Source organism: Rhinolophus ferrumequinum, chromosome 25 (genome assembly GCF_004115265.2).
Source record: "Rhinolophus ferrumequinum isolate MPI-CBG mRhiFer1 chromosome 25, mRhiFer1_v1.p, whole genome shotgun sequence".
NCBI classification, from domain to species: domain Eukaryota; kingdom Metazoa; phylum Chordata; class Mammalia; order Chiroptera; family Rhinolophidae; genus Rhinolophus; species Rhinolophus ferrumequinum.
The window spans coordinates 27,849,022-27,874,583 of NC_046308.1; the positions used below are offsets into that span (position 1 = coordinate 27,849,022).

Genomic DNA, 25,562 nt, shown 5'->3' on the forward strand with positions numbered 1-25,562 from the left:
GATGTTTAGAGGGCATTTGGAAAGAAAGCATAGTGGGGCAGCTCAACCTGGAGGTTAAGGGAAAGATTCCAGAGTGAGGTCTCTCTGCAGGGTCTGAAGGATACCTAAGAGTTAGCCGTCAAACTGAGCCGTCAAAGACAGACGGAGGGCATGAAGACACCAAGGGAATGGGATGGACAAAGACAATGAGATATGAAACAGTGTGGTGTGGGAGAGGTGTGCAAAAACTTCTATACCACTGGAAGATAACGTGCGGCGCTGGGACTGTTAGAAAATGATGATGGAGGTGCAATAAGGGCTACATTACAGGGCTTGGTTTGCTTGGCAAAAAGTTTTGATTTAATCTTGTAGCCATCAGGATAAAACTGAACAGTATTAACTGAAGGAACAAATGGGTCAATTTGTGATGTAAGAGGACTAAGAAAAGTGGAAGAAAAATGCAAAGAGGAGCAGGTCTGGTTAAGGGAGACTAACCAAAATTAAGTTACTTTTTTTGTAAGCCAACATTATGTCTAGCAACTGTTCCCATGTTCCCGAATAACCAGCGTTCCATCTCCCTCCCCTGTCCTCATTTATTCCCTTGTCTTGTTTCCCTCAGCTATCTATTCTACCTCCATCATTTGAAGTGCGGATCTATTTAAATTCAATGTAATCAGATAGTGAGGAGTCTAGAGTCAGGATGTGTTGTGAGCTATTCTGAAATGGGGAAAATAGCTTGGGCAATGATCACAGGCTTTATGGAGGAGATCACTGTTGGAGAAGTTATGGAATTTAGATAGATGGAAGGAGTAGTAAGGAAGAACACTAATCGGGAACTCAAGTATAATCCAGGCTCTATCATAAGTACATATGGTTGTATGTCAGGTTACTTCACCTCTCTGAGAATCCGTTTCTATATTGTTCTAGTAGAGAGTTAAGTTAGATATTTGTGAAAATGACTCCCAACTGCGGCCAGTCTACGTTGCTCTCTAAGGTAAAAGGAGTGCGGGGAGGGTGGTACTTGCTGGTTAGAGAAGGAACTGTGTCACGGGATTAATGAAGTCTGGACAAAGGCAATAGGGCTGAATCTGAAAGACTGGAAGGAAGTCATTCTATGTATTTCACTTTTAAAGGAGAAGTCACTGCATTCTAAACCAGCTCCCTCTAAGGAATGAAACTTAGTCACTTCCAGAATGTTCAGATCTGGTGAAAGTTTGGTTGGAGCCTTTTCCTGAGTCTGATCTCTGGAAATAAGCTTCTGAAGTAGATGATGTCAGCTGAACTTTACATGCAAATGACTCTGTGCTCCTCCAATAGCTCCTATTTTTAGCCATTACAATATGTGATTTCTCTCAAGGACAACAGGAATATTCATAAACTATGCATAGGTCATGATGGTGCTTAATGGAGAAATAACCATTTGTTAACAGAGCATTAAATGTTTAATAGTCCATTAGCATAAAATCTTTTTTTTTTAATTTGGGAATATTTTTCTTTTTAATATGCCTCATTTTGCTAAACAGATGAGTGTTTGGGTATTGAAATTCACAAAGGTGCCTAGTCTTTTGACCCTACCAGTGTCTAGTAGGTTATTCACCTAATTCTTCGGAAATGTCAAGCTTAATCACTCTATAATGATCAGTTAAACAGTCAGTTGTATCTCCTCATGGGTCCTTTGTATAAACATTTAGAGTGATTAGAGACTGAATCACTTTGTCCCTGGAGGTGGGGGAGGGGGAGTGTCATCCCTGGTTAAAGAGAAGCCTCTAATAACTGTAAAGACTACACTGAGCTGTCTGGAGGAAGCCAAACATGCCTGGGCCTTCCATTTGCATCTGTGTTCAGAAGTGTTGGTCCTGAGGTCAGATTTACCTCTACATATCTCAGCAAGGGAAACTGAAAGAGGGTTAACAGGAACAGGAGGCAAAAAGAGAAAGAAGTGGGTGGTGTTGCTATCCAGAGCTTTGCCAATCAAGCTGAGAAGAGCTGTAAAGGAGGAAGAGCCAAAATCTCTCCAAGCCAAATCCTCCCTATTCCTGTGGCCAGTTCAAGCAGGACTCGCTTTGGTGCCAGGGAAAATGGAGGGAGAGCTGTTTAGCTGACCAGAAAAGGAGGCCAACACAAGGCACATTTTGGATCAGTTCAAAAATACAGCATTTCCTCGTCCGTTCTTTAATAGAGCTGAGCTTTCCTTCCTGTCTACAGGGAAGCAACCCAGAGTTTAGAATGCTAGAGTGTCAAGACTCACTTCTGAAGCTTGTTGAGTTAGAGCACCATAACCTGTGGATAAGGCCCTAGGCCCTGAGACCAAGGGGAAATGCATTACAACCAGAGACTGGAATGAAATATTTATTATTACGAAACTTCTGTTCATTTTGTTTGCACATAGCACTTGCATCTCCATTTTACAAATACTCCCAGAAGCTTTGGACAGGGAGTATTTCTGAAAGATCGATAATAATTACAATAGTAGAGAAGAAAGCACATCAAAAATTGGCATTGCCTTTTAAATTAGATTAACTAGTGAGAGTCATAGATCATAGATATTAGGAATATTGGGTCTGGCTAGGACCTTAGGGATAGCCTAAGCTGACTCCTTTGTTTTTCAGATGAAGAAATTTACAGAGGTTAAATTACTTCCTCAAGGTAACAACTCTAGCTGGTGGCAGAGCTCTTCCTAGAAACCAAGTATCCTAACTCCCGGGGGAGAAATTTCAAGATCAGTCTTATTTGTTATCAATAACAAACAGAATAATAGCAATTACATTCCCCCCAACCAAACAGCTTGAGGTAATTTTGTATTTGGAATGGAAAATGATTAATACAAACCTGAGAAAACAGAGGTTGATTATATATTTAAAAAATATTTTTAATGCTAAAAATGGTAAACTTGAAGCTTTGGGGCTCACATTAGCATTTTCTTGGGCTAACCTGAGTTGTGTTTTAATTAACATCATTGATATAATTATATACACACGTATATATAGTTAAAGACCTTAGCTACTTGCATTTATCATATTGACAAAATGAAGCATATGTTATTGTATTGAGGCCTTTGGTAATTACATTATTCATGTTCCTGCTACACTGTGATATTTTGTATCAGTTTGTATTTGTCTTTCTACATCTTAAATGCAAAACAACTACCCTTATTGTTATGATGAGTTACGAATCAGAATATATTTATGTCAAAATGTGCAAAATGTAAGATTCAAACCTTGTGAGTTTATAGAATTATTTATAACCCTGAATAGTGTACAGACCTTCTCACATTTGCTAAATTCTGTGTGTTTTAATGTGCCAATGTAGGTCTGTTTTAAAATAAATTTCCAGGGTTTAATATTCATTAAAAAAAAACACAAAATGATTTCAACTACTTAATCACATTCTCATTTAGATGACTTCTGTAGGTGTGAAGTTAATACCTTACTGAAATGAGTGGGTGAAGGAAGGGATAGTTCATATTATTGATGTTCACTGCAAGATTTCATTACGGAATGGTTTCTTTGTCTTGCTTCTTCTTTTCTAGATCCTTTTTCACATTCTCCCTCAGGAGAAAAGCTTGCAAGATCCAATTGAACCTGATATTTGAATACCTTTGTACCTTAATCGTGAGAACAAAATGGAAATGACTGGAAAGAAGTTATCTTTTACCTTTTCCAGTAATACCTTAACCTGTAAAGCAAAGGCTGCTATTAATATCAAGAATAATAAGAATCAAGGTGAAACTATGATAGATGGTGTCTGCTCTTATTTACCACTCCTCTTAATCCATGTAAAGTTAGTATAGTCATAATGTTTTCATCAAAGAAGGACTGCAATATGACAGTGGTTCCATATGATTATATTGGAGTTGGAAAATTTCTATCACCTAGTGATGTTGTACCTCTTGTGACACCATAGCACAATGCATTACTCACTTGTTTGTGGTGATGCTGGTGTAAACAAACTTACTGTGCTGTCAGTAATATAAAAGTATAGCCCATATAATTATGTACAGTACATAATACTTGATAATGATAATAAATACTATGTTACTGGTTTATGTATTTACTATGCTGTCCTTTTTATTGTTATTTTAGAGTGTACTCTTTCTACTTATAAAAAAAATAATTTGCTGCAAAACAGTATGTTTTGTTACACTGGCACCAGCCTCATACATCTCATGTTTACCTTGTGTTTTAATTGCATCATTGTGCTTGATTTAATCTTGTGATGTTTTGTTCATCATGGCCCCTAACCATAGAAAATATATTGCTAATGCTGCCAGTAAGAGAACACATTAAGTGGCTGACCGGGAAACAAATTTAAAAGTTGATTCAGGGTGAAAAAGGTGTAAAATCAGTGATGGTCATTGCTGACAAGTCAGGCATATACCATTCCATCATAGCTATGATCTTGAAGCACCAGAACAAAGTAACAGAATCTGTTAAAAGATGTGTTTTATTGAATGCAATGAGACTAACAAAAAATTAAGAAGGGCCTATATTAGACATAGAGAAACTTCCGAACGGAAGACTAGACACAGAAGCATATTCTTCTCAGAAACATGAGGGTCACAACCAAAACAAAAAGTTTGTTTGCAACTTTTAAAGAAAAGGCTGGACCCAACTATGATGTTGAATATACATCTAGCTCGGCGTGTTTTAAAAGATTCAAGAATTGTTATGCATTGCGTCATGTGAACATGAGTGGTGCATTGGCAAGTGCTGACGTGAAGGCAGCTGAAGTATTTTGGAGACTTCAGATAAGCTGATTGTAAAGGAAAATTACTTGCCAGAGCAAATATTCAATATAGATGAAACCTCCCTATTCTGGAAATGGATGCCTGAAAGGACTTTCATTCACAAGGGGGCCAAGTCAATGCCAAGTCTCAAGACTTTAAAGGAAAGGATAACAGTTTTACTTTGGCGCAATGTTCCAGGCTACAAACTGAAGCCCTCTGTGATCTGGCGCAGTGAGAATGTCGGGATTTCAAGCATATCAATCCGCACATATTGCCAGTTACTTCAAGAGCAATAAGAAGCCATGGATTACCCAGCTCCTCTTCCAAGATGCTACACCAGCAAAATGGAGAAGTGCAGTTTCGAGAATTGCATACCTTTTGAGATTTTGCTTATTGTTGATAATGCTCTTGGATATCCTCCTTTTATTAATGATTCTCATCCCAATATCAAAGTGGTATTTCTCCCTCCAAACACCACCTCTTTGAAGCAACCAATGGATCAAGGAGTTCTAGCAGCTTTTAAGTTCTACAACCTAAGATGGATCTTTGCCCAAATTATTGCTACAAATGAGGAAGACACTGAGAGGACACTGATGCAATTCTGGAAGGATTGCATCCAGATCCTTGCCTGGGCTTGGGTGATGTCACCATGGAGTGTATGAATGGCATCTGGAAGAAGACACTCAAGAGGTTTGTCCATGACTTTAAATGATTTGCAAAGGATGAGGAGGTTGCAAAAATCAACAAGGTTATGGTAAGATGATAAACAACTTGAACCTGGGTGTGGATGAGAGTGACACTGAGGACTGCCTAGAGGTGGCTCCTAAGGAATGGACTAATGAGGAGTTGTTGGATGGAACTGAAACAGGAATGCATAGCTGGAGAAGAGGCAAGAGAAAAGGGAACTGTAGGAGATGAAAAAGAAGAAGTCCCAAGAGAATTCACAGTGATGGGTTTAGCAGAATCTTTTGCAGACCTCAACAAGCTCCTTAAAAAGCTGTAAAATGAGGACCCCAACCCCAAAAGGTCTTCCTTAGTAGACAGGAATGCCCATGGTACATTATCTGCTTGCAAGCAAATCTATGATGAAGAAACAAACCAAGAAAACCACCAGTCATATTTCTGAAAAGAGTGACACCTCGTCAAGTAGGGCCTCAGGCAGGTCCTTCAGGAGGTATTCCAGAAGAAGGTATTTATTGTCGTGGGAGATGACCACTCCATACACGTTAATGTCCCTGAGACCTTCCAGTGGGACAAGATGTGGAGGTGTAGGCCAGTGATATTGATGATTCCGACCTTCTGTAGGCATAGCCTAATGTGTGTGTTTGTATCTTAGTTCTTAACAAAAATGTTTAAAAAGAAAACAAAAACAAACAAACAAAAAAAGAAACTTAGAAATAGAAAAAGATTATAGAATAAGAATATAAAGAAAAAATTATGTTTTAAGCTAAGTATTGTTACTAGAGTCAAAAAGTTAAAAAAAAATTAGAAAGTTGTAAAGTAAAAAAGAAGATACAGTAAGCTAAAAGTAATTTGCTATTGAAGAAAGAAAATGTTTAAAAAAATTTAGTATACACTAAGTGTACAGGTGTACTAAGTGTAGTAATGTCCTAGGCCTTCACACCCACTTACCGCTCACTCCCTGACTCACCCCGAGCAGCTTCCAGTCCTGCAAGCTCCATTCATAGTAAGTGTCCTATAACAGGTGTAGCATTCATTTAGCCTTTATACCATATTTTTACTGTAACTTTTCTATATTTATATATGGTTAGCTATACAAATACTTAGATATGTTTAGATACACAAGTACAAATACTTGTGTTACAATTGCCTCCAGTATTTAATACAATAACAAGCTGTACAGGCTTGTAACCTAGGAGCAATAGGCTTTACCATATAGGCTAGTGTGCAACACTTTATCCCATCTAGGTTTGTGTAAGTTCATTCTGTAAACTTTGCACAACAACACAATTGTCTAACAATGCATTTCTCAGAACTTATCCCTCTCATTAAGCGATGCACGACTGTATTGTGATTATATAATGGGACTTTTTTTTTTCTGGGAAAAAATTAATTGCCTTAACTAAGATACTCCTCACAAGTCTTCATTCTTTTTAGTATCGATGCTTGTAATACACTCTTTATGTTTACACTGTGTTTTAAAATCTTTGGGTAAAGAGAGTTCTCATAGGAGCACTACATTCCAAGATGCCTAGAAACAAGTCTCCCTTGGACTCCTTGCCTTGCCATCTGTAATCTTATAAGGGGGAATTATTCTTGAAGAGGAGAGGTGGCATGCACTATCTGCTGGGGGTGTATTAAGCTTGCCTTCACAGCAGGCTTACAAGCAAGAATAAATTGGGTCTGCAATTAATAATGTACTTTCTACAGTGATAATGAGTGTGTGTGTGTGTGTGTGTGTGTGTGTGTGTGTGTGTGTGTGTGTGTTTGGATATAAATATTGACTGGGTTGATTAGCGTGGACCTACTCTACAGAGCTTAGAAAACATTAATCTTCTCTTCAAAGAAAATGGAGGTGCTGAATAAGGCATATTAATGAAATACATGATTGAGAACATTCATCCTCTTGAGTTTTAAGCTTTTCACTATAATCTTGTTACAAGGTAGGTAGGCCTAAGAATAAATAAGCAAATAAATTGATTGCTTGATGGATTAATTATTGGAGAGTTTGGTGGATTGCTTTAAACCTGTTGGAAAATTGATTTTAAAAAATACAAATATGACAAATGATTGCACAAATAAATTGTAAGCCATGTCCTCTTATTCATTTATTTGTTCATTCATGCAATAACTTTTTATGGCCTACTATTTTTCAGGCCCTCTTCTAGACACCATGGATAGTGGTGAAGAAAACAACCAAAAGTACTAGTTCTCATGGAACTTATAACCTTTGGAAGAGAAAATCAGCATTAGTCAGGAATTGTTAACAATCCTTGGCCAAGTTTATAATAATAACAAGTGATAGTCTAGTAAATAGTCACAAATTTCTGGATTGAATAGTTTTCCAGCAACATACATACATTTTATATTCAGATACTATAAATTGTTTGGTCACTGGCTGAATCGCAACCCATTATATTTGGACTTGTTGAGCTGACTTAGGGACTTTCTCCATTTCCACTCTCATGTTCCCAGTGTCTACAAAGGTTGAACTGAGCATAGAGTGTTGCAGTATTGCATTCTGTTTGGCTTATTACCACCATGACCTCTAGATCTCTCACCTCCAGCTTTAAATAAATTTAAAACTCAAATCATTGGGTGTCTGGCATTGTGAAAGAATGCCTGACCTCATATATTTTAATTCCAAGTTCATTATAACAGACAAAACAAATCTCCAGAAATTTTGTATCTCAATCTTGTAGAGTTGAAGAGAAATGATCCATGTAAATTAAAATGAGCCAAGTGTCTTTATTGTAGGGGAAAGCTTGGCTTGTTCTGCAGAGTCCTGGGAGTTGGGCTATTAGCCATTTTAAATTCACATACCTGAATGCAGAGGCTTGGAATGGTGCAGGTATTTATTCAGACCTTTGATCTGGGCCGTTGCAGGGGTTACTTTCATCTCGCTAACCAATTCGTGGTTCCACATGGAGAAAAGTGATTGATTGACTCATTTTTCAAAGGCCCCTAATATTATTGATGCCGCAGTCCTGGTTTCAGGTGTTCTGCCATATTTTCTGCTCGTCCCAACAGGTGAGGTTTTCTTGCAAAAGAAGAGGTCCTTCTGGAGTCCTTGCCGAAAGCATCAACATTTGTTGTCATTCCTTCAAAGACAAAAGAAAACAAATAATCCTCACAAAATAGGTTCTTTACCTGGACTTAAATCCTTTATAGTCTGAGAGGCAAAAGAGGAAGATAGAGTTGGGTTTTCTCTTATTGAAGTTTTTGATTCATCTCTATACTTTACTGGAACCATAAATGTATCCACTCATGTCCCTACAGTCCACTTAATGTGGCACAACACGAGAACCTGTAACTATGTTTCTGCCAGAACCTGTAACTATGTTTCTGCCATTCCCCGCCGTGCTCTTTTAACAAAACAAGACTATGTCTGTGGTGCAAGTACATGAACAATAGTGACAGTGCTAAATATGTGGTGTATACAGTTTAAAACAAACAAACAAACAAACAAACAAAAAACCTTACCTCTATTCTAGATACATTGAAGGGAGAAGGTTGGCTCTCCAGATTTTGAAGCCCAAGTATCTTTTTGGAAAACTGTGGAGTCAAGTTTCAGCCTTATGATACAAAAAATGAAACTGAATGTAGTATGAAAAACAAGGGAATTATAGGAACCCTTTGAATGTACAATGATCATTTCTCATTTCCAGAGCAGAAACTGAAACAAGAAGAGACTAATTCGTGTTGAAGCTACTTCTGTGCATGTTAGCGTGCTGCATTCATGAGCTAAGGCCTGGTTACTAAGCATGTGCCAATGGGCTGTTATTGCTGGCACTGCAGTGGTGTGCAAGGCTGAGCAGACCCTGGCCTCACTGAGCTTCTAGAACTGTAGGGCGCACAGATATCACAAAGAGTTAAACAAACCAAGACTTCCTGTCAGTGTGTGGAGCACTCAGGAGAAGTCTGGGTTGTTTTGAGAGTGTTTACTGGAAGGACCTAATGGTGTCTGATTGTCACAGAAGCTTCCTTTTGAGGAAGTGACATTTGTGCTGACACATAGGCCCCTGGAGTTGCTTATTCTTTATCATTTGTTGATCAAAGTACGGGTATCCCATGAAGCCAAAGTACTGTCTTTTTCTTTTCCTCAAAATAAATATTTTTAATAGTGAAGCTGGATGCTATATGATTTGGGCTACAAATGATAGGAATTATTAGTAGCAAAATAAGTGTCCCAATATACGTATGATAGTGGAAGCATACGTGGGGACAGAGCCAGGAGTGCAGTTTCCAGGCTCTCGACCCCACGTGGAAAGGTGCTGGCTCAGATAGTAAATGGCCATCAACTGTGGTTGGATGGCCATCAGCTGTGGCTAGTTGGTCGTCAGCTGTCACCAGTAAGCCATTGGCCACTAATATAACTGCTGTGGCTAGCAGCAAAATGGGGGCTAGCAAGAAGATGGTGGCTGAGCTAGCAAGCGGCGGAGTGTGGATTGCGGATTGCAGAGAGGCGGATTGCAGCTAGCAAGTGAGGCTGGTTGGCAGAGAGAAGTGGACTGCAGGTTGTGGATAGTGTGGCTCTTGCTTCCTATGTCTCCAACCCAGCCGCCAGATAGACTATAGTGGTATGTCTCCCCTATCGGTGGCTCCGTGGGTGTTCCTTTTTGGCCTCAACATACCCTGCGTTCTTATGTGGGGAGCGGGACCAGAGACCCCGCCTGTCACCCTGCACGACAGCATATTTAGATGTTCGCCCCATCTCTGTCTCTGTCCACTCCCATCCAAGGAGTACATGTGAATGTCACACATCTCCTCTTTGAAGCAGAATATGTAGTTTCTAGTTAATGTCATGTTGGTAGCATTGGTTTCAGAAAGATGCTGGAAGATGATTAGTGTTTCTGTAACCACCACCTTTATTCAGGCCCCTGACACCTCCCTCTGGGATTAGTTTGCTAACTTCCACTTGGTCCCTCTGACTCTGATCTCTTCTCTATTAAATCCATTCTCCATATTACTGGGCTGAGCTTTCTACAAAGCAAACCCGATGATGATGCCTCTGATAATGATATTGTTAATTAAACCATAATACGAGTTGCTTCATGGCCAGCCTCTTTCATTTCTTCATCCTTGCAGTAAATTAAAAACAACTCTGAGCCACAGCTCCTATGAACTGTTAGTAGTTGCTGGAGCATACCCTGCTCCCTCACTCCAGTGCCTTTACATTTACTGTTTCATGAAGTACTTTTCTAGCCCTTCAGTTTCTACCATGTTAACTCTTAGTTACTGCTAAATGCTTAGGTCCAGCTTCAGCTTCTTCAGGAAACCATCTCTTACTGTCCCAGTCCAAGTGAGATGTCTGTCCTTTCATTCTTACTACACCTGGCTCACTTCTCTCTCATAGACTTATCACACATTATCAAATTGATAGCCATTAGTTGCATGTAAATATTTAAATTTACAATGTAAACTAGTATAGCCATTATAGAAAATGGTATGGAAGTTCCACAAGAAATTAAAAATAGAACTACCATGTGATCCAGCAATCCCACTTCTGGGTATATATCCAAAGGGAATTGAATCGTTATTTCAAAGAGATATCTGTAGTCCCATGTTTGTTGCAGCATTACTCATAGCTAAGGTTCGGAAACAACCGATGTGTCAATTAATGAATAATTGGATAAAGAAAATGTGGTATTATATATAATGGAATATTAGTCAGCCTTTTAAAAGAGAGAGATCCTGTCCTTTCTTTTATTTAGATGAACCTAGAGGGGATCATGCTAAGTGAAATAAGCCAGATAGAGAAAGGCAAATACTATATGGTATCATGTATATGTGGAATCTTAAAATGAGTCAAATTCTTAGAAATAGAGAGTATAAAAGTGATTGTTAGGGGCTGGGGTGGGGGAAATAGGGAGAGGTTGGTAAAGGGTACAAAGTTTTAGTTATAAGATGAATTAGGTCTGAGGATCTAATGGAAACCATGGTGACTATAGTTGATAACATTGTATTGCATAGCTGAAATTTGCTAAGAGAGTAGAACTTACATGTTATTATTAAAAAAAGGTAAATATGTGAGGTAATGGGTGTCTTAACTCAATGAGGGGAATCCTTTCACAATGTATATGCATATCCAATTATCACCTTGTACTTTTAAAATACCTTACAATTTTGTTTGTCAATTATATCTCAATAAAGTTGGAAATACTACATTTCCAATTATTAAAGTTAAATAAAATTTCAATTTCTTAGTTACACTAGACACATTTTAAATGCTAACTAGCATGTGTGGCTAGAGGCCACCATACCGGACATCACAAAGTAAAAGCCTTTCCCCACTGAAGAAAATTATACTGGACAACACTGGTTAAAAAGTTTGGAATATTTACATACCTTCCTCTTCAGCTTTAAACTCCTTGAGGTCACATAGGTATGGCTCTCAGTGTTAGCAATGCTCAATGGATGTTTGCTGAAAAATAATGAGTAAATTATTAAGATCTGAGTTTCATACCTGTTCTCTTAATGCACCCAAATATTTCTAAAAATCTATCAAAACAAAATTTGACCAAAGGAGATTCTGGATAGGCAGAATGAAAAACCAAAGAAGAAAGTAAGGGCATTGTTCCCGGTAGGTCTCTTGCCTCAAGCTCAGGAAAGGATCAAGCATCCATCCCAAAGCCTCCTCACTAAGAAAAAAGGCAGTAGACATTTAGAATTTTAGTTTGGGAAACTATCCACTTGACTGTTATTTATTTATTTATTTGAGTATGGGAAGTGGTAGCAGGTACAAATATTGCTCACAGAAACAGGTTATTTGTTTCCTCTACAAACGAAGTCCACTAGACCTTGTCACTTTGATTCAAAGGCAATACTGAAATGTTTAGCTAAGTGGACTAAATATTACCTCCTACCACTATAGTTTAAAGTGGTAGGAGGGGGACATTGGGATGGTACTACAGCTTTCAATTATTCACCAGCCATTAATCATATGATGAGCCAGTTCAAGGACGTTGTTTTAAGCGTCGGTCAATCTCTAGGGTTCCAGGATGATCAGAAGCAACGCCCAGATCTAGGAGGACCAAGTGTAATGAGCAAGGCAAATCTATTTCTCTCCAGCAAAACAAGTGCGCCTCTGGGCTCTTAAACCTGTTAATGAAAAAAAAGCTGGTCCTGAAAAGAAGGAAACATGAAGGAATAAAAATAAGTTTTTTTAGGTTGTTGCTTTTGTTCTGTTTTCTGATAACAAATGCACTCTATGGTCTCCTAATTCTGCAATTAGTTTGTGGCAAATATTCAATGATCTGGTTTCCATACTTTTCAAAGTTGGATGTGCTCGTAAGTTGCCTTAGCTGTTTCAAGCCTCCATCCAAGATAGACAATGGTCATTAGTGGAGCTTTGAAAGTTTGAATTAAGCCCTGGAGTAACTCCTGCTTTTGAATAACTCATAATTGCTGGCAGATTTAGCTGGATTTATGTGATTTAATAGTTCCCTTTTTCTCTGTTCTTCCTCCATTGACTTTGGATGGAAATTTGATTAATCAGGAAAAAAAGATCATATAATGTTTATAATTCTAGAGATAGCCGTTTGGCAATAAGACCATGCTATTACTCATACCATTAGATGAGTTAACTTAGGGACAGCTGATCCTAGAAGGTGTTTTGGAATTTTTTTTAAATGAGAATATTGATTAACAATTACACAGGAAGACAGAAAAATCCCACCATCCCAAAACAACGGTTCTTGTTTGTGCCTATAATTTTCCTGTAACTGTGTACGTGCATACTCAGCAATTGTACTTTACGTACTACTTTGAATTCTGTTTTTTTCTCTTAATATTATATATCAGCCATTTAAAAAATTCAGTTTTGGAAAGTGATGATTCTGGTATCACTCTGCAATAGTCTGAAGAGGCATTTACTTCCCAAGGAAACCAACGTATCATTTCAGGCTTCTGTCAGTCTCTAATAAGAGCATTTAGGAAGAAGTGGGGCGAAGAAATATAAAACAACATCATCATGAAAGGGAAGAAGACAACAGAGTTGCCACATGCTATTGTCTGACTGTACATCTCTGGAGAGGCTAATATGAAAACCACACAAATTACTGAAAGCAATTGGAGAACTTGGAGCTCCTTCAAGTGTGGGGAAGGAAGATGTAAAAGACTAGTGTGGTCTGAAGGAATCTATTCTTTTTCTCAAGAATATGTGGTAAAGGTGGTTAGCTAAGGAGGTGTTTATATTTCCAAAAGAGTGCCCTCTTGGTCTGGGAAAGAAGGGACATACCAGCCACACTGCACTGGAGGGGAACGTACAGATTTTGCCTTGCAGAGCTGAAGCCTTTTGTAGAAGGGCCCTCCCTCTCCTGGCCTTAATCAGACATTGTCCTTGACTTGACAAAAGAGTCTTTATATCGTCTGCAGGTATATGAGCCATGCAGCTTCTTAAATACTATCCCTCTGAAAGGGGCACTGCCACCTGGCCTGGTAACAGAGCAAGCACACCTGTATTCCACATATGCATGAATGTCTATTTACGCAGTCTCCCCACCAGCTCAAGGGGTACAACGAAAACAAACTTTTCATCTTTTTTCTCCTCTTCAGCTATGCTGCAGTGTTTTCTTGGGATGCGACTCTTGGGGAGAGAGCGGTTTATGTGTAACCTACAGCTGGTAGACAGGGAAAGCACTGAGAATTTAACTGAGTTTTGCTTTGATAATTTCAGCCTCAGTAAATTTAAACTCAGTTTTTGTCCTTCTAGTTGGTGGCTTGGTGTGAGCATAGAGAAATGAAAAGAGTGAGCCCCAACCCTTTTCTTGCTGCTTCCTGTGTCCCCAGCACATTTGCTCTGTTCACGGAAGGGTGTTATCATGCTGTAAGAGTCATCACTAGCCTGAATTCTCAGAAAGAGCCTGAGGGTGCCTTTCTCATAATCCCAGGCCCCTGTCACATTCTCTTTGCCTGTCTTTGCCATTGCTGGTTCTCTGTTTCTTTCTTAAGATGGATGGACTCTGTGGGTGGCATCTGAGGTTCCTTCCGGTTCTAACACTTTACAGTTCTCCGACTGCTGTATGGTGGGCCCTGCACCGTAAGGATGGTGACTTAGGTAGAAGCTAATGAGGAGAGGGGGGAAAGGAGCTAAAATTCAAGGGCTTACCGTGTGCTGAGCGCTGTGTTGAGCACGGCTTCTGTGTGATATCCTTTAATACCCAGCTACGGGGTTAAAAAGTCTGACTCCCAAAATGAGATGACGGAATAGGTCAGAGATAACTGTCCAATGCCACTGATTCAGAGAAGGAGCACAACTTCCTTTGACTTCTCCATCCAACCACTTTCTAATTCAGGTCCCTAACACTACGTTGCCCGCACCCAACCAACAACATGGTCTGTGCCATTTACTCTCATGCAGAATCTCTGATCTGAGGGAGAAGAGTGGAGAGCAGCCGAATAGAGCTGATGGAAACAGGTGATGGAATCATTATACAATTTGGATACAGATCAGAAAGAATGGCTCAGGGATTTTTTTTTTCACTTTTATTTTTATTAAATGAAAAGCATAAAAACATTAAAGGTGCTATTAAAGAGCCTCATAGTCCCATCATACGAAAATAGTTATCGTAACCATTACATGTTTCACGTACACATAACTATTTCCATATATTTACAATTATAGTCTACATGTCACTTTTGTTTGGCTGATTTTAAAATTCATATTATTTCAAATTCATATTGGCTGATTTTAAAATTCATATTAACCATTCTGAGAGGCACTTTAGCTGTCCCACTGTATCTTACTCTACCTCATTTCGTCTTACACATGTGGAATGTATGACAAAAATAAAGCTACTTGAGAAAAATTGATTATTTTTTCTAATAAATTTCTTCTTGGAATAGGTAAAAAAATGGACATAATGATTCCTATAGACATGAAAACATATTAATTCTATCTGAATTAAGGTATTCAGAGTTTGAGTTCTCTCTTTCTATGTATATACATCTTTTCCTCTTCAAACACAGTATATGTGGCTGATTCACTTTGCAAATAAGTACACCTTGCAGTCATTGATCATACATGTTAGCATAACGTCACATCTAAACTTCATTATTTGATAAGAAACATATACTTTTTTAGCTCTGTTTGCCACATATAAAATTGGATTACATATCCATAAAAATTTGGAAAGCAAACACTTCAGTTAAAGTCTAATTCTAATTAGAAGAAATAAATGGTATGTTGTGTGGGAGGAAAAGCTAGGCACCATCAGTCACTGTCACAAGTTTGCCTTCCTAATTGGATGGCAGTATTTTGTGTAGGATGCAGATAAACATCGCATGCAGACCACTTTGACGTGCATCAATACCCTGACTGACCTAGGCCTACAAGGTAATCAGTTCCAAACAGCTTATGGTCTGAGGGTGCTTTCATTTATCCCCAGAGAAAGAGCAGAATGAAGTCATCTAGATGGCAGCAAGGTTGTACCCCACTGCTGCTCCATAGACGTAGAACCAAGATGAGCTACCCTAGATACCCAGTGAACTCAGATGCTCAGAGTTTTGCCCTCACCTTTGGTGACTAAGGTAATTTTCTTAGTAACTGTTACTAATTGCAGACTGGATCTATTTGGCTTACTGTTCTGCTGTACCCTTCCTAAGCACCTTTCCCTTTAACAGGACAGTTTGATGATCACAAATGGCATTGGGATGTGGGCACTCACTGGAGAGCTGAAAAGGATGGAGAGCTAAAATGGTGAGTCTGTTACTGAACTAGCTCTCGTCACCCCCTGCAAAAAGCAGGGATCCCAGGTGCTCCAATCAAAACCTGTGTTGTTTGTGGGTGTGGAAGTGGGGCTTCCCTGGCCCGCCAGCAGTAGTACACGTTGTGCACATAGCCTCAGCAGAGCCCTGCCTGACTTGTTAAGGAAACAGCTGGCTGCCATGAGGGCACTAATCAGTCAAAATAGGCCCTGATTAAGGTGTGTCCTTGATGCCACAGCTGGTTCTTTCCTGAGCGCTGCCCAAGGCTTTGCTCTGAAGTGTTGAGCTATGTGAGAAACCTCCCCTTCCAAAGAAGCCACAGGCTCTAGAATGCTATGGCTGGGTTGGTGACAGCTGTGTGGATCAGCCCAACGGGCCTTGACTACATTTCCTGCTCAGGCTTGCTTTCCTCTGAGCTTCTAAATGTCTTCCCTCTGACCTAAGCTGAAGATGATTAGCTGTCTTCCCATTTCCATTTCTATTCCTTCTGGCCCCAAATGGCACAATAGAGGCCCCTCAGAAGTAAAAACAAATATAAGGTTGACTGGCCTGGCCCGTATATTGTGTTTGGGAAGTTCAGTGCTTTGTGAAACCCCCAGAGCATTTGATTAACACAGTGTGATGCCGTACAAAGGCTTTAGGCTTTGGAATCAGACGCGAGTTCAGTATCACCATTGCTGAAGCAACCTCTGCCACTGGCACTCGGGCACCAACATGATCTACAGAGGGAATCCTTCTTATAGGGGAACATGGCCCTAATCTCGCCTCTCATGATATATATATATATATATATATATATATATATATATATATATATATGCCTTGCAGTAACGATATACCTATTCTGGAAACACAAAGATTATTGTGCATAAATGAACTAGTGATTCCATGGCAATAAGTACTGATCTCATAAATCATCGAGTTATCAGCACAAAAAGGAAGGTTTGTTCAACCTCCTTGTTTTGTAGATTGGACTATGGAAAGGAGAAGAGGTTATTTGACTTACCAAAGATCACTCAGATAATGGCAAATCTGTGACCTCACTCTAGTAGTCTATCCACTATTCTACACTCTCTGTTTGTTCGTTGTTGCATGATGGACACAAATTGTGTGACAGCTAATACTTGCTCTGGGTTGGTAGTTAAATTCAACATGACACTCATTTATTGAGCCTCTGCACTTGATCAAGCACTGTGCTAGGCACGAAGACATAAGACCCAGTAGGCACACTCCAAGACTATCCAACCTAAGGGAGAGACGGATCGGAATCGACTTGATGCCTACTGTTTCCAGATTGGAATTTCTCCTACAGTGGTTTAAGCTCCTAGCTGGACTCAGTTACTTGATATTCATGATATTCACCGGTCTGTCACAAACTGACATTTTATTTTATCTTTTCAGTTTCTCCTTTACAACCTCTTCACCTTTGTGCTGCCACAACATTGCTTATGTTGTATTTTCTATCACAAATGTCCCCCCTCTCATTTTATGACAAAGATGTTCCACCATCAAGTCTCCATGCTTTCCCCATACGTGCATATTGTTCCTTGCACTGAATGCATACGATACTCTGTACATCATGTTTATAGCACCTGTAACTTTTCCTCTTATACTTATGTATATATATATGCACACACACATATATATACATATAGCTATATATATATACACATATGTGTGTGTGTGTGTATATATATATATATATATATATAAAAATGTGTGTTTATATATATATATAAAATCTTTTTTACTAAGCTTCAGATCTTGGAGCAAAACTGTAAGTCTGCTTTATTTCCATATTCCTATCATGCCTAGAAGAGTCACCACATAGAGTCAAGCCTCAATAAGTAGCACTGTAAATGAATCTAGAGATTTCATAATATATTTAATTCAATTCAACACTCCTGGATTAAATATTTACCATAAGCCTGCTGTGGTGAGTGAATAGTAGTTGTTCTTGTTTGTTTGTTTGTGTTTTTATTAATCATTAAACAGATTCAATCTTGAGAATATAGATGAGATTGCTCCTTTTGACTTTATCCATGGATTAAATCTTTAGGGAGCTGTGAGGGAACTCTTGCAAATTATGGTAGCAATAGTATCTCCATCAAACAGATGGATATTTTTTGTTTGTTTGTTTTTTATTTATTTTATTTTTTTAAGATTGCACCTTAAAGAGCATTCTGGATCGTAGATGGCACTCTTTCTTTCTCAAGCTAGATATGCAGGGAAATGTAAGTGACCCTTGTTTCTTCTTGATTCTCCAAACCTATTAACTCCAGTTTAAATGTTTGGGTAATTGTTTTGGTTGAGAAGCAGCATTTTGCTGTCTATTGTTCTGTATCTAGTTAATGCTGAGTTCACAGGTTTTAAGGGGAAGTCACTTTGCCAACTCCCTTCTTTCTTCATAGTGAAATATTTTCTCAAGGCTAGGTTTGCATGTTTATAGTCTCTTCTTGCTACTATTTAAGTCACTTTCTATAGAGTTCCCATTAACTGCTTTACTGAGTCTCTTACACATCTAATGGCATTTACACTTAACCTCATTAATTAATACCCATCCTGCTTTGTATTACAACATTGATTTCCAGTTATACAGAACAAAAATGGAAAACACACTTCAGGAAATGGCTTAGGACTTATTTTTATAGCATAATAGAGCAGCGTTCTGGCTGGCCTTTTCCTTTCTTTTTTTTTTTTAATTAAAATTTGTTGGGGTGACAATTGTTAGTAAAGTCACATAGATTTCAGTTGTACAATTTTGTGATACATTATCTATATATCACACTGTGTGTTCACCACCCAGAGTCAGTTCTCCTTCCATCACCATATATTTGATCCCCTTTACCCTCATCTCCCACCCCTCTCCCCCCTTACCCTCTGGTAACCACTAAACTATTGTCTGTGTCTATGAGTCTTTGTTTCTTCATTTGTTTGTCTTGTTCTTTTGTTGTTTTCAGTTTTATATACCACATATCAGTGAAACCATATGGTTCTCTACTTTTTCTGTCTGACTTACTTTGCTTAGCATTACAATCTCAAGTTCCTTCCATGTTGTCACAAATGGGCCTATTTCATCTTTTCTTACCTCCGAATAGTATTCCATTGTGTATATATACCACAACTTCTTTATCCATTCATCTATCGAAGGACATTTTAGTTGTTTCTATGTCTTGGCCTCCGTAAATAAAGCTGCAATGAACATTGGAGCACACATGTCTTTATGGATAAATGTTTTCAGATTTTTTGGGTAGATACCCAGGAGAGGGATTGCTGGGTCATATGGTAATTCTATTCTTAATTTTTTGAGGAATCTCCACACTGCCTTCCATAGCGGCTGCACCAGTCTGCATTCCCACCAACAGTATATGAGGGTTCCTTTTTCTCCACAGCTTCTCCGACTCTTGTTACTATTTCTCTTGTTGATGATAGCCATTCTGACTGGGGTGAGGTGATATCTCATTGTGGTTTTTATTTGCATTTCTCTGATGATTAGTGATGTTGAGCATTTTTTCATATGTCTATTTCCCATTTGTATGTCCTCGTTGGAGAAATGTCTCTTCAGGTCGTCTGCCCACTTTTCAATTGCGTCTTTTATTTTTTTGTTGTTGAGTTGCATGAGTTCCTTATATATTTTGGATATTAGCCCTTTATTGGAGGTGTTGTTTCCAAAAGTCTTCTCCCATTCAGTTGGTTGCCACTTTATTTTGTCGATGGTTTCTTTTGATCTGCAGAAGCTTTTAAGTTTGATATAGTCCCATTCATTTATTTTAGCTTTTACTTCCCTTGCCTTTGGAGTCAAATTCATAAAATGCTCTTTGAACCCAAGGCCCATAAGTTTAGCACCTATGTTTTCTTCTGTGCAGTTTATTGTTTCAGATCTTATGCTTAGGTCTTTGTTCCATTTTGAATTAATTTTGGTACATGGTGACAGATAGCAGTCCAGTTTCATTCTGTTGCACGTGGCTTTCCAATTCTCCCAGCACCATTTATTGAAGAGGCTGTCTTTTCTCCATTGTATGTTTTTTGCTTCTTTGTCAAAATTTATCTGTCCATATTTATGGGAGTTTATTTCTGCATTTTCAATTCTATTCCATTGGTCTGTATGTCTGTTTGTCTGCCAATATCATGCTGTTTTAATTATTGTTGCCCTCAATAGTACAAGCTGAAGTCAGGGAGTGTGATACCTCCAGCGTTGTTCTTTTTTCTTAGGATTGTTTTGGCTATTCGGGGTCTTTTGTGGTTCCATAGAAATCTGATGATTTTTTGTTCTATTTCTTTAAAAAATGCCATTGGGAGTTTGATGGGTATTGCATTATATCTGTATATTGCTTGGGGTAATATGGTCATTTTAACTATGTTGATTGTTCCAATCCATGAACACGGAATGTCTTTCCGTTTTTGTGTCTTCTTCAATTTGTTTTAAATATGTCTTATAGTTTTCATAATATAGATCTTTCACATCCTTGGTTAATTCCTAGGTATTTTATTCTTTTTGTTTCAATTGCAAAAGGAATTGTTTTTTGTTTTTGTTTTTTTATTTCTTTTTGTGAGATTTCATTGTTAGTATATAGGAATGCAATGGACTTTTGTACATTGATTTTGTAGCCAGCAACTTTACTGTATTCATTTAATGTTTCTAATAGCTTTTTGGTGGAGTCTTTAGGATTTTCTATGTATAGCATCATGTCATCTGCAAAGGGTGACAATTTAACTTCTCCATTCCCAATTTGGATGCCTTTTATTTCTCTCTCTTGCCTGATTGCTCTGGCAAGGACTTCCAACACTATGTTGAAAAGCAGAGGTGATAGGGGACAGCCCTGTCATGTTCCTGAACGTAGAGCAAAGGACTTCAGTTTTTCACTGTTAATTATGACATTAGCTGAGGGTTTGTTATGTATGGCCTTTATTATGTTAAGGTGTTTTCCTTCTATACCTATTTTATTAACTGTTTTAATCATAAATGGATGTTGTATCTTGTCAAATGCTTTTTCTGCATCAACTGATAATCATATGATTTTTGTCCTTTATTTTGTTTATGTGATGTATCACATTGATGGATTTGGATATGTTGAACCATCCTTGTGCCCCGGGGATGAACCCCACTTGGTCTTGATGAATAATCTTTGTAATGCATTGTTGCATTCAATTTGCTAGAATCTTGTTAAGGATTTTTGCATCTGTATTCATCAGTGATATTGGTCTGTAGTTTTCTTTTTTTGTGTTGTCCTTACGAGGTTTTGGTATCAGGGTAATGCTGGCATCATAAAATGAGTTAGGGAGTATGGTGTCTTCTTCAATTTTTTGGAAGAGTTTGAGTAGGTATTATATCCTCTTTGAAGGTTTGGTAGAATTCGCTAGTGAAGCCATCTGGTCCCGGACTTTTGCTTTTGGGTAGGTTTCAGATGACTGATTCAATTTCCTTACTGTTTATCTGTCTATTTAGAGTTTCCAGTTCTTCATGATTCAGCCTAGGAAGGATATATGTTTCTAAGAACTTGTCTGTTTTTCCCAAGTTATTGAATTTGGTGGCATATAGTCCTTCATAGTATTCTTGGATGATCCTTTCTATTTCTGTGGCATCTGTGATAACTTCCCCTCTTTCATTTCTGATTTCATTTATCAGTGTCTTCTCTTTTTTTATCTTAGTGAGCCTAGCCAAGGGTTTGTCAATTTTGTTAATCTTTTCAAAGAACCATCTCTTTGTCACATTAATTTTTTCTATTGTCTTTTTGTTCTCTATTTCATTTAGGTCTGCTCTGATTTTTATTATTTCCTTTCTTCTGCAGACCTTGGGTTTCATTTTTTTTTTCTCTTTCTAGTTCTTTAAGGTGTAACATGAGGTTATTTATCTGGCATTTTTCTTGTTTCTTGAGATAGGCCTGTAATGATATATATTTCCCTCTTAAAACTGCTTTTGCTGCCTCCCCAAAATTTTGGTAAGATGTATTTTCATTCTCATTTGGTTTTATTTATCATTCAATCTCTCCTCTTATTTCTTCTTTGACCCAGTCATTCTTTAAAAGTACTTTTTAATATCCACATATTTGCGTTTTTCTCCTGTATTCTTTTTGCAGTTGATATCCAATTTCAAAGCCTTGTGATCAGAGAATATAGCACCTCAGTAAACTTTAGTTAAAAAAAACAAATAAGAAAATAAAACAAATTAAAAAAAATTTTTCTGAGGCTGGTTTTATGTCCCAATATATGGTCTATCCTTGAGAATGTTCCATGTACACTAGAAAAAAATGTACTGTCTGATGTTCTACGATGAAGTGCTCTGTAAATGTCAATTATGTCCATTTCATCTAATGTGTCATTTAGGGCTGCTATTTCTTTATTTATTTTCTCTTTGGATGATCTATCCATAGCTGTCAATGATGTATTTAGGTCCCCTAGTATAATTATGTTTTGGTCAATTTCTCCCTTTAGTTCTGTTAGTAGTTGCTTGGTATATTTCGGTGCTCCCTAATTGGGGGCATAAATATTGATGACTGTTATGTCTTCTTGTGTTTATAGTCCCCTTTATCATTATGAAATGTCCATCTTTGTTTCTTGTTACCTTTTTTATCCTGAACTCTTTTTCATCTGATATCATTATGGCTACACCTAATTTTATCTGGATACCATTTGCTTGGAGTGTCAATTTCCACCCTTTCACTAGGAGGCTATGTTTGTCCGTATGGCTAAGATGTGTCTCTTGGAGTCGGCATATAGTTGGGTTTAGTATTTTGATCCAATCTGCTACTCTGTGCCTTTTTATTAGTGAGTTCAGTCCATTTACATTTAGGGTGATTATTGATATGTGAGGATTTCCTAACATTCTATCTTTGGTTTTCTGGTAAGACTTGTCTCTCCATTGTTTCTTTGCCTTTTTTGTTATTCTCTATTATTTCTGTATGGTGGTATTCTATGACTTTTCCCTCTGTTTCTTCTTTTATTACATTATATATTTCAGTTCTGGTTTTTTTTTTTTTTTTTTTTTGAGTGGTTACCCATAAGTTTATGTAAAAGAAAGTTTCATATTTAAAGTATTCCATTTTCTTCAGCATACCTACTTTCTCCATTCCCATATTCTGGTTAAGGCCTTTACTCTCCCCCATTTTGTGTTTTGGTTGTCACAAATTATTTCTAATTACGCTGGTCAAATCCCCTCCTTCAGTATTTCTTGTAGTGCAGGTCATGTGTTAGAAATTCCCTCAGCTTCTCTATGTCTGGAAAGGTCTTTATTCCTCCTTCATATCTAAAGGATATCTTTGCTGGATATATTATTCTTGGCTCATAATTTCTCTATTTAGATAGTTTGTATATTTGATTCCACTCTTTCTGGAATGTAGAGTTTCTGCTGAAAAAGCTGATGATATTCTAATGTGCTTTCCTTTGTAGTTTACCGTCTTCTTTTCCCTGGCTGCCTTAAGGATTCTTTCTTTGTCATTAATTTTTGACAGCTTCAGTACAATGTGCCTTGGAGAAGTCCTGTTGGGGTTGAGGTAATTCCCACAAGTTTGGGAAGTTCTTATCGACTATTTGTTTGCATGTACTCTCTGTTCATTTCTCTCTTTCTTCTCCTTCTGGTATGCCCATTATTCTTATATTGCTGTTTCTGATGGAATCAGAAAGTTCTTGTAGAGTTCTTTCATTTCTTTTAAGTCTCAAGTCCTTTCTTCTTCCATCCGTGTCATTTCCAGATTTCTATCTTTGATGTCACTGATTCTTTCCTTCATCTGGTCAACTCTACTATGTAAGCTGGCTATTTCATTCTTCATTTCTTTTATTGACTTCTTAATCTCCAGAAATTCTATTTGGTTCTTTTTTAAAATTTCAATCTCTTTGGTAAAATGTTCATTTTGTTTTTTAATTGTGTTTCTGAGTTTGTTAAATTGCCTATCTGTGTTTTCTTGCATCTCATTGAGTTTTTTCAGAACTGCAATCTTGAATTCTCTGTCATGTAAGTCACATATTTCCATGTCTTTAGGTTCATTTTCTGGAGACTTTTCACTTTTTTTCTGAGCTGTCTTAGTACCTTGGTTATTCTTGGCTATTAATGACTTATTATTTTTCTTCCTAGATATCTACAGGAGTGGGTTCTGCAACAGGTTGATAGAAAGATGTCTTTCTTTTGTTTTCCAGTAGGTGTTGGTAGAATGTTTTATTTTCTCTCTTACTGCAGCCTTTTATTCTCTCTCACACTGTAGTGTTATATTTTCTCTGCACTATCCTGGATTCTCATACAATGCGGGGATTCCCTGGAAGGCAGGCTTCTTTCCTGTGAACAGTTCACCTGGATCACAGGGCGCTGCCTCCATGGGGGGATGTAGAGAGCTTCTGAAGTTCCAAAGCTCTTCCTAAACCAGATTCAAAGCCCTTGTGTTTCAGCAGTTCTGTTTACTCCTGTAGGGATCTGCCCAGATAGGTGGGGATAGGGGATGGGTGGGTTGTGAGAGGTGGCCCAGAGCAATTGCAGCTACCACCACCCAGCCAGTCCTGCTTCCACAGCTCCCTCTCCTTTGTCAGAACTAGTTGGGCTGTGAGTCCATGTTGGCAGACCACAGTTCTCAGAACTGCAAATATTCTGTTCTTTTGATCTGACACTGCTAGGTTTGCTTCTAGCACTGGTGAGGTGGGGGCAGGCAAGCTCTGAGAGGGTACGAAGGGGGTGGTTAGGCTCAGTGCCTAGGGCTTCCACTCTCTGCTCGGCACTGAGGGCTTAAACCACCGTTTTCAGCCTTCTTCCCTCAGTCCTTGCTCCGAGGTCTCTGCTTTGCGCATTGAGTTCAGCCTTGTTGTATGCTGTTCCCCCATCTCTCTAGGCCATAAGCAGAGCCCTAGAAGTCCGAGTTCTTCCCTTTTCCACAACTGCAGTAGTTCCGTAAAGCATTGAGCTCAGAGCACTGATCTAGGTCCGTGTCCTGTGTCTGCGCGGCCCTGTCTCCACATTTCTCCTTTCCCTCCTCCCCATGCTCGCATGATTGGCCCACCTTTAGATGATTTCAGTAGTATGCCACTTAGTCTTGCCTGTCTACTGTGCAGGGAGTCCTTTGTGGAGTTATAGTCATTCAATTTGTTGTAAATTCCAGGGGAGATTTCAGGAGGCTCACCTCTCGCCATTTTTATGATGTCATTTTTCTTTTTTACCTTCCTTTATCTGAATTTCTATGAGTACAAAACCAGCCATGTCCAATAGGACTTCATAATGAAGCCAGAATCCAGGTTATATCTATGCTATTGTAAAAATTAACATTGGCAATTGCTTTTACATTTTACAATGTTCTTCCACATGGATTATTGCACTTTCTTCACACACAGCAACACATTAAGAAGGTATTATTATCCTTAACTATGGATAAGGAAGCTGAGGTTCAGAAAAGTTGAATGGCCTGCTTAGGTTTATAGAGTCAGTGGGTTATAGAGTCAGGAGCTGAACCCAGATTTTGTTAAATCTCAAAAGCCATGTTTTTCTATCTCTATG

General features: G+C 38.3%; 1 long non-coding RNA gene across 1 annotated transcript in view; it reads right to left on the reverse strand.

Moving 5' to 3' along the window:
* Positions 1-7,670: 7,670 nt before the first annotated feature.
* LOC117017852 (uncharacterized) overlaps positions 7,671-25,562 on the reverse strand; it is a 70,464-nt gene continuing 52,572 nt past the window's right edge. Inside the window, exons 2-3 of the long non-coding RNA XR_004422133.1 lie at positions 11,735-11,810; positions 7,671-8,487 (exon numbers count right to left, since the gene is read on the reverse strand). This is a non-coding gene — a long non-coding RNA (uncharacterized LOC117017852). The remainder of the gene's footprint in view (positions 8,488-11,734; positions 11,811-25,562) is intronic.